The 10688-nt window shown below is 41.8% G+C and overlaps 1 pseudogene; it reads left to right on the top strand.

Annotated features, from left to right (window-relative positions):
* Positions 1-257: 257 nt before the first annotated feature.
* On the top strand, positions 258-954 carry LOC102733656 (large ribosomal subunit protein uL6 pseudogene; annotated as a pseudogene).
* The last annotated feature ends 9734 nt before the right edge of the window (positions 955-10688 follow it).

Below are 10688 nucleotides of genomic sequence, written 5' to 3'. Positions count from 1 at the left end.
ATCTGCTAGTATGTTGAGTCTGTTACAAAAATTATAGATCACGTAGCCTCTGGAAAGCTCCTCTGTAATCGGTGAGACAATGAGAATAGAATAGGCAAGTAACATCCTAGTATTATTAAGAAAATAATATGTCTGACCTCACAGACCCCTTGAAGGGGTCTTGGCAACTTATTGAGCTCTTGTATTCCTTTGAGAACCATTGGACTAAAGTGAGGGGTGGGCATGGGGTCCATCAGAAGAGAGAATACAGCTTTTTTTGCCATATCTCCTGCGAAAATGAAGACCATTCTCAGCAATCAGACTGTCGACATTCCAGAAAATGTCGCCATCACTCTGAAGGGACTCACAGTTATTGTGAAGGGACCCAGAGGAACCCTGCAAAGGGACTTCAATCACATCAATGTAGAACTCAGTTCTTCTTGCAAAGAAAAAGAAGAGGCTCCGAGTTGACAAATGGTGGGGAAATAGAAGCTGGCTACTGTTCACACTATCTGTAGTCACGTACAGAACATGATCAAGGGCGTTACACTGGGCTTCCGTTACAAGATGAGGTCTGTGTATGCTCACTTCCCCGTCAACGTTGTTATTCAGGAGAATGGTTCTCTTGTTGAAATCCGAAATTTCTTGGGTGAGAAATACATCCACAGGGTTCAGATGAGGCCAGGTGTTGCTTGTTCTGTATCTCAAGCCCAAAGAAATGAGTTAATTCTTGAAGGAAATGACATTGAACTTGTATCGAACTCAGCTGCTTTGATTCAGCAAGCCACAACTGTTTAAAACAAGGATATCAGAAAATTTTTGGATGGTATCTATGTTTCTGAAAAAGGAACAGTTCAGCAGGCTGATGAATAAGATCTGAGTTGTCCATCTACAGAAACAGCAAGATGCTGGATGATTTTTCAGGCTTATTTGTGATATTTTAAAGATGCAATAAAAGCTATACTGGTTTAAAAAGAAGAAGAAGAAGGAGAAGGAGAAGAAGAAGAAGAAGGAGAAGGAGAAGAAGAAGAGGAAGAAGAAGAAGAAGAAGAAGAAGAAGAAGAAGAAGAAGAAGAAGAAGAGGAAGAAGAAGAAGAAGAAGAAGAAGAAGAAGAAGAAGAAAGAAGATGAAGAAGAAGAAGAAGAGAAAAGAAAAGAAAAGAAAGAAGAGAGAATACCAAAGAATAAGACTGGACTGGTATTTAGGGAGCAGATGATGAAGGGCATTGACAGCCCTGCTGAGGTGTTGGGACTTTATTTTGAAGGCCAGTGTTTCCCAAACTGGTGTTCAGTGAAATATTCTGAGTGATAATAGTAGTAATGTGCTGGAAAATATGATTGCTCACCAAAAGGTTTGGGAAATGGCACACCATGTCCTCTCATAAGATTCACAATTCACATAGTACATTTGAGAGCCCTGCTATAAGAAATAAAAATTAGAAAAATTAAGTCTGTATAACCTGGTGTTCCCCACGCTCATTAAGCAAGGAGACCTCACTCACTGCACATCTTTTGACTGTCCCCCCAGAACAGTATTTTGCTGGGCACTCCATTGGCCTGGAGTGGGCAGAGTGTCTCAGGTCAGGGTGCACTTACAGAAATATGTCTCTTGCTTTTGTGTGGAGATGATGCTTAAGGGTAGAAAGACTGGAGGCAGGAGAACCAATTAGAAGGTTGTTCCATGTGATAAAGGTTGATGATTGAACACAGGTTATGAAAAGAGCAAAGAGCCGAGAGGTTGGATTTTAATAAAAAACTAATGATGTAATGTATGGTGATCAACATAACATTAAAAAAAAAAAAAAGACAATAAAGTGGTCTAAATCAGTGGTCTCCTAACCAGGGGTGATCTGATCCTTTGCAGGGTTTCTATTTGTTCCTTTCATTTAATGCTTTCTTAATTACTATTTTTGTATTTGTGTATAGTGGATCTAATTTATTTGAAGAGGACAATATTAAAAGTCATAGCCAATCAGATGATGCAAGTTCTAACGAGTTAGAACAGGCACTAGTCTAGGAGCCAGAGCAGGGTTATGCTGATGGTCCGGGCCTTCACACCTTAGGTGCTGCATCATGGCTCTACATCCAGAGCCCCAGGAAAGAAGTTGGGGTGACCACAAGGTAGGGGAAGCACTGAACTGAACAGCTGATACAGCCAAGCCATGCACACAACTGAATATTAGCTGGACATGTCTTGTTAAGTATGTGTGTAAATATAAAATCTATTCCCTAGAATACATGATCTTTAAAAAATGAATGAAGACTGCAGTCTCCCTGTGTGTAAAGCATGCTGCTAAGGCCTATGCTGGTCAGGGCAGCAGACACAGGACTCTCACCTCTCTCCTGCAGGCCCTTTACTTCTTTTGATGCAACTGAGACCCCTTCAGTTGACTCAGAGACACTTCAAGGCAACACTCAGGGACCAGAAATTTCTAGGCCCAGCTTCAGGACTGGTTTTGCCTCTACAAGGAAGGCAGAGATAAAAGCCAGAAAGGAGGCTCTGAGTCTATGTTTTCATTCCTGCATAGAAATGTCTCTATGAACTGTAGCACCCGGGCCTAGAGGAAGCACCAAATGACATGGGGAAACCACAGTCTGGCTTTGCAAGGGGTGAGGGATTCCACTGGGTTTGATACAGCAAATGATAAACACTGCTTTGGACTATTGCCCAAGCTTTTTACAGCTCTTCAGTCGGGTAGGGAAGGCATGTGCCGGGTTCTACTATCAAGTTGCATAATCCACTGAGTGAATGGAATAAGCCAGATGCAGCTGCCCTCCATCACACCCCTGCCTGCCTGCCTGCCTGCCCCAAACCCACATCTTGGTTGCACACAGCTCCGGGACAGAGCCAGGAGCAGTGACCTGATGCTTACTGAGGAGGCCAGTGGTTAACCAGGCAACAAACAGTAGCCCTCCAAAGTCAGATTGCTGGATGGATCTACAACTAAACACCTTTTGGAAGAGAGATGACTACAAGGGAATGTGGCTTATGTAAAAAGAAAGAGGGGGAGAAAAAGGAGAAAGAGAAGGAAGAGAAGCAGCACTGAGCCAAAAGACATCTATTTGAACTTTATTATTTGTAAGTTAAAATATGTGTTAATGTCCAACAACACGTGTCTAAAAGCGTGTTTTAACATTGGTAGAATCCTGTTCTTGTCAAGCTGGGAATCACCATCATCTGGCCCACAGATGAGGAAACAGAGCCACAGAGATGCTTGACTGAGGTCATGGAGAAAGTGAGGAGAGCCAACACTGAGACTAGGGTTTCCTGAGCACCTCTTCAGTGCTCTGAGGTCCCCAGAAAATATTAGATGTAGTTGATTTGACCTCTTGACAGTTGGAGTTTTTAAATGATTCACTGAACAAAGACTATAGTATTGGAAGTCAGGAAACTTTTGGCCAGAAACATGAAAGCAAGAAGTAGGAAGCCTTCAGGTTGGTCTCTTGGTCTCTTGTTTGTTAGTTTTTGCATTTGTAAAATGGAGAGAATCCCTGCTTCGGGTGCTTCATAGGACCCAGAAGGATTTGGTGGAGGCTCCAGAGAAGAAACTATTCCTTGCTTGTGTCCTCCCACATCCTTCCTATGGAAAAGCCTCTTTAGCCCAAAAGAAAGCCCGAACACTTGAGATGTCCATTATTTCAGAAGTCCCACTAACCATCTTCTATTCTAAAGATTTTTGCCTTTCTGGATCTTAGAAAACATCTTTAAAAAATGTTTACACACACACACACACGCACATGCACACACACACAATTCCTCCAACCTAAGACAAAATTTCTCATTTAATGATAATTGTGACCCCATTTTATTAAAGTACTTCACTTGCCTCTTCATGGGTGCTGACCTCTTACCTACTTAAGCTCCTGAATGTGGTGATAACAGCTAACATCTATGCAGTGTCCTACATCTCACAGAGTGGTTTTCTATCTGTTATGTTGCATGGCCTTGGTAGATAGACTTCTTGGGCGTGGGTCCCACATTCATTCTTAAATATCATTGTCCTCTGAAAGCCTCAGACTCCTCATCTGGTAAAGCACAGAAAAAATATGAAAGTAATACTGACCTCAGAAAATAGTTTTTAGGATTAAATGAAAAAACTTATAATAATGGCTAACATTTATTGAGAATTGATTCTGTGCTAAGCATAAGGCTAAGAATTAAGGGGCATGGAGTTAGCTCTTTAACTTAAATGAGAATCTTTATAAAAGTACTCAGCAGAAGTACTCAGCACAGTGTTTGGTAGAGAGTATGCAAAGGTCAAATGTTAGCTCTCCATATTATCCCTGCTCCTACTACTAGTAACTCATCACTGGAAGAGTAAGGAAGGGGATGATTTTCAAAGGAAGGAATTGATTTTCAGAAGAGTTAAGTCACTTGCCAAGACCATGTCTTTTGCAAAAGAATTGAGGGCATGCCACAGTGTTGGAGACAGGAACAGAGAAAAGGAAAGAGGGAAAGAAATGTTATACCCCAAGGAAAAAGTCACAGAATGCCAGCTGGTCAGCAGGGGATAGACTTTAGGAGTTCAGCATGCCTTGGGTTTAGCAGTGGGTGGTTTCCCTTGCAGGAGCTTTCTCTATAACTGTGGAAGACAGCCTCCCTGAGTGTCTGCTCACCAGCCCTGTTGGTAAATGTGATGAGAAGTTCATTTCATTTATATTCTTGAGTGGCATTCTTAAGCAATCAGTTGTGCTGAATTTAACTCTATTTCCTTGTTGGGACATTTCCCTTAAAACAAAATGCACTGTTGAAGACCTTTTTAGCATATATTTTCCAAAAATACAAAACAATGTTTTTCTACACTAGATTTATATGACTGGCTTATTCTTTGCACAAATGTTTATTGAACACAAACCTGTGTTCCAATTGCTCTGCTGGATGTTAGACACTGGGAGATCTAGGACAAGCACTTGAAGAGCTCGGAGTCCTAGAGGACAGACTTGGGGGCTTAAGTAATGCAATGGGAAGGGCTTTGACTGCTAACCAAGAATGCTGGATATTAATTTGGGGCAATAAGGAGCCACAGAATGATTCTAAGTGGACACTTATAGGCTCCAGTAGCAGGGACACCCTTGCAGACATGAGGAGGTTCAGGCAGTGATCCAGATAAGAGAGAAGTACGAAGACAAGGGAGTGACATTCAGAGAATAACGCTTGGTGATCAATCTCATTTGGCCTGTTAAGAAGGGGAAATGTAGAGAATGTCTGTAAGGACATTTCCTTTTGCCTCTAATGTATTCATTGAACAAATATTCACTAAGTACCTACCATGTGTCAGGACTCATGTTGGGGACTGAGGACAGAGTAGTAAAGCCCAAAGACAAATGATAGGATAGGTAGAGAAGGGGACATAGAAGCACAGAAGAAGGGTTTCTGTTCCTGAAAGGAAGTAATGTCTGAGAGACATCTGAAGAAAGTGGAAATGAGCTAGCTGAGGAGACAGAGAGGGAGGAGAGTGTTGCAAGCAGAGAATACAATATGGATACAAAGACCCTGTGCCAGGAAGTTCAGTGAATGCCCCAGAGACTGGATGAAGCTCCATGTGGATAACATAGAGTAGGATGGGAACAGATGAAAAATGAGGATACAGAGGTATGTCTTAGGGAAGTCAAAGGAAGCAGAATAAGTGGATCACCACCATTTTCCCCACCCCATTCCACCTTCCCAATGGCCTGGGGAATCTGGGATTCTCAAAGAGACCAGAACTCTCTGGGGATAGGGTTGGAGGTCAAGGACCATGGCTTTAGTAACCGAGGTGACGACAGAAATCTCTTTCCCTTCCCCTCCCCTCTCTTTTCCTCCTCCTCCTCCCTTTTGTTCTACCACCCACACACCGTGCTTTTCCTCACTTCCAGCCCTTCACATTGACTATTCCCCTTGCCTGGAAAACTGTCTCCCCAGAAACTCCTTCAGGCCACTACTCAAGCATTATGTCCTCTCCGAAACCTTTCTAGACCCTGAACAGTTATTCTAGTTTGTCCATCTGCCTCTCCCTTTAGATGCAGAATTCCTTGTGAGCAGAGGCTCTGTCTCCTATGTCTCTGTATCTTTGGTATCTAACTCAGAGTCTGGCATACTTGATGCTCATATAAATGTTTGTTGAAAGAATGGAAAAAATTCAGAAATCCTGTTTCTACTAAGCATAGAAAATTAAAATTCTCTATTATTCCACGTAAGTCTTAAATATCCCCGAGTCACTGGAACTACCAGCTTCGGATACCCTATTTAACCAGCCTAGACTTAGACACTGATATAGCTAACATTGCTGCATATTTCCTGTATGCCGTACAGACTTCTAAGTGCTTTATGTTTACTAACTCATGTAATTCACACAATTCCAGAACAATGTGGCAGACAAGGAAACCAAGATAGAGAGGTTAAGTAACTTGTCCAAAGGCCCACTAGTGAATGATGGAGCTAGGACTGAAACCCTAGCAATTTGACTCCAGATCAGAATAGCCTTATCAAAACAACTTCACATTGTCCCAATTTAGTTATCCTGAAACAGCAACACCTATGTCTTTGTTATAGATGAAGACAGCAAGGGCCAATCAAATCAAATCATTAGGTGTACTCTCCAAAGAAGGGATGGCCAAGATCCATCCCTTTCTAGCCACCTTCTACAACCATGCTTGATTCTTGTATATGCCTCAAGGAACTATACCCACCTGCCCCCTCCCCACTGAGGTTTTAGCCCAGGTCTTATCTCACATACCATTATGGCAATCTTGGTAAGAACTTCTGGGGAAGGAGATAATAAGGACATCCTTTCAATATGCAACCCAGAATAGACCTCCTCCCTCTCTGTCTCCTCATTTTCCTTCTTTGGGTCCACCATTGTTTCTCTCTTGCCTTCTAAAGTTGAAAGGGGTAGGACTCTCCAAAAACTTGGTACGCTTCATACATGCACCTTCCCAGCATAGGATAAAAGGAATAATCCATACCAAGATAAGGATTTTTGTGAGTGTTTCTGACATCAAAAAACTCCACCCATTGTTGTGATAGCTTATCTTCTTGAGGTCGCCATTTTGTCTCCAATCCATATTTCTGCTTATGGAGGATTATTTCCATCTCTAGGAGGGAGATTTGAGTGACCAAAGCATTATACTGTGACCAGTGCCACTGATCTTGCCAGAGCTGTGCATGTCAACAGACCTCTTGTTCCTTATGAGTATAGCACAGTCTTGCCTGTCTTTATTTTTCTCTTTGGCTTTCACTGGAATCCATAGAAGTAGAGGCAGGGTCAAACTCTTTCCAGATGTAATTATTGGAAAGAAATACTTTTATTTCAGTCTTTAAATGTTAACAGAAGTATAGTTTTAACACTGAGGAAAGTTGGATTGAGCTGCTAAAAAGGAGAGCAGGAGAAAGGACTCAAGCATATTCCTCATTCTTATTTGTGACTTGGATATGAACATTGGCTTCAGGTTGAAACTTGGCAGCACAGAAGTATTTTAACAAAAGTAATCTGAAGCAATAAAAAAGGCAGTTTGCCATTTTTATATAAGTAATAGAAGTTCAAAAAAGGCAAGTAAGAAAAAAAATCAAAGCATTATTAGTTTGGGGATTTTTATTGTACTCTCATAACTAAAAGAATAAAAAGTTCCATTTTTCAAGGGCAAAATCTGTAAGACAGTTCTGAGTGTGGATGGCCACAAAAAAAGCCAGCAAAAAAGATGTAAGATGAATAAGTCTGATTCCCATGTCTGGCACATTGAGTTAATAGTTAGGAATTAAGACAAAGCATGTTCACATATGTTTTAAAAGAAACATGCATTACACATTCATATTACACTAGGCCCTAAAGGACGAGAGAAAAAAAAAATAAAGAGAAAAAAAGAAGACATCATTTTCACTCTCAAAAGATGCTAAAAGCCATACCCACAAATGCTACAAGGCAGAGAAGTAAAAATGGGCCATGGTAAGTGCGGACATGGGCGTGGAAAGGGTGGCAACTTTGGAGTCAGAGGGATTTGGGTTCAGTTTCCACCTCCAATACTGTGTGACATGGACCAATTACATTATGTCTCCAAGTGTTGGGTTTTTCATCTACAAAATGGGAACTTGTGCCTTACACAGTTGTGAAAAGTGAGTCATATGCAACAACTGTGAAGCACTTTGCTTTGCCTGGCTCCTTGCAGGCATCCAGTAACTGTTATTTCTCAGCCCCTACTTCCCTGTGATAGGGGTATGGAACTAGCCACTAAGATGCTCACATAGTCCTCTTCTTGCAGTGAAAAGGCAGAAGCAAACAGAAAGAAAGTCAGCGGCCAAAGTGGCATTGCTGTGTGGTGAGGACATAGTCACACGGTATGCTGATTTAAAAATGGGAGCTGGGGTTGGACTTGAGCCTGTGTTTGTCTTTCCACTCTATCCATAGGCCTCTCTAAATGACCTGACAAGAAGATGACTCCCAATAGTGTCAAAAAACTACCCCCAAAATGAAATATTTGTACTCTTTTTAGTATTTAATATTATTTCCATAAAACAATACATAGGGCAATACTTTTCCTATTCCTATCAAATTTTATTTTGTTTACTGAAAAGACTCATCAAAAGAAGGCTTTTTTAGGGAATTAAGTGGGAAGGGACTGATAAGAGGCCCTAAAGAAACATCTGGAGCTTCCCCAGAGAGAGGTGTGTCTGAATTCAAGAATGAGAGTTCACCCAGGAGGGGAGACTGAACAGAGCTGGGAAGGCTCTCTGAAGCTCAGAGAGGGGCACCTCGATGTCGTACACCAGCAGTCAGCAGGCATGGATGACGACATTTGTGGTTTTCCTGCTGACGTGGCCATAAATAATGATATGAGGGTAATCAAAAAAAAAAAGTGGGATGGGGGCACTGAATGTGATTTGTCATGAGGATCACCATGCAGGGAACCCTATGGGAATACCTATAACAGCAGCTCTAGTGAGGTGCTATGTACGTGCCTCACATAATATACTGTGTATATGCCAGGCGCATGCATAGTAACCTGTGAATTAGGCATTTTAGTGCCTAGTTCACAGATAAGAAAACTCTGGAAAGGAAATGGAAGCGCCAGGAGTCAACAGCCAATTAGACAGTCTTGGAATGTGAATCCCTGCTCTGACACTTTCTATCTGTATCAGTTTGCTTGGCCTCGGCTTCCTTATTTACAAAAAGAAAATATAGATAATTACACTGAAGTATTGATGTAAACATCAGAGATGGTAAATGTAGTATCTAAGCACAGTCCTTGGTATGGAATAATGGTAAGTGCTCTACAAGGAATATGGTAGGTGCTAAACTAAAGTGATGGATGAATGGATGGATGGATGGATGGATGACTGGATGGCTGGCTGGCTAGACAGAAACACATAGTAAATTAGTACTAGCTAAAAGACAAAAGATGGTTGCTGAACATCCAACTTGGGGCCCTCCATTCTACGTTTTAGCTTGAAAAGAGTCCCAAAAGGGCTATAAAACATATGTGATTAATCCCATTTGAAATGTGAATAAACCTGAAGCCTGATCTCAGATAATGTCCTCAAGCTCATTCACATACTTTGATTATTCAACAAATATTAATTGAGCACCTACTCTGTGCCAGGTTCTGTTCTCAGCACTGGGGACATGGTAATGAAACAGACAAAAACCCCGCCTCACATACAACTTACATTCTCTTGAGAGTAAGGGGTAATAGACAATGAGCAAAACAAATAAGTAAGGTATATATTCATACCTTGAGGATCTGGGGCAAAGACAGGAATCCATATCCCTGGGGCTGCAAGGTCACGTAGACTAGACTGGAATCAAAGACTATGTATATCTACCACCCACAGACTCCCAAGTCACAAGATCAAATAGCCACAGCCACAGCTGCCATTTTCTGAACTCAATTCTGCATCTCTTAAAATTGCACATTTAACTTTGGCATGCATGGGGCAGAGGTGGTGCCGAAGTGCAGAGGTCCCCCACCCTGTTATAGCCTGAGAGCCCCCGAGAAGAGCTGACTACAGGGCTTTCAAACCAACAGGAAAATTGGGGTCACTCTTTGCTCTATTTTGTTGTACTAGTTGTGCTGTGGTTTCATAGCTTCATGGAAGGGAAGCAGATGGATTCCCTGACCTTGGGTGTTGACAAGCTAAGAAATAAAAAATATCCCCCAGGCTACACGTGGTATCTGGATAATATCACACCATTACTAAAGGCCAGACCCTGACCAACATTCAAAAGTGATGACAATAGGTTAGCACCAATGTAATGATTATGACTCTTCTATTAAGCACTGGGTCTATACCCAGTCGTGTAATGAGGGATCCAAACCACAGAGAAAACATGACCTCAACCATTTGTAAAACAGAGATAGACTTAAAATTCTTACCTCCCAGTTATCTCTTAGTCTGTCCATCTTTCTCTATTCTCACAGCCGTAACTCTAGATTAGATCACCATCATTTCTCACTTGAACTGTTTGAGCAACCCTCTAACTGCTCTCCCAGCTTCCCTCAATGGTTTCTGCTGCCCTGGGGCAAAAGCACAGAGCCCTGCGCATGGTTTGCAAAGCCCCTCTTTGTCCATGCCACAGCCACACTGAACTCCCCCAAATATGCAACATACCCTCTAATCACCAAGTATTTGCATATATTGTTCCATCTCTTTGGAATTTCCTTTCTTCAGCTGGCCAACTCCTACTCATCCATTCTCTCATCTGAAATGTTACCTCCTGACATTTAACTCTAATTTT

The sequence above is a fragment of the Leptonychotes weddellii genome, chromosome 11, assembly GCF_054177405.1.
Source record: "Leptonychotes weddellii isolate Sample4059 chromosome 11, ASM5417740v2, whole genome shotgun sequence".
NCBI lineage: Eukaryota > Metazoa > Chordata > Mammalia > Carnivora > Phocidae > Leptonychotes > Leptonychotes weddellii.
This window is presented reverse-complemented; position numbering and strand designations above follow the sequence as displayed.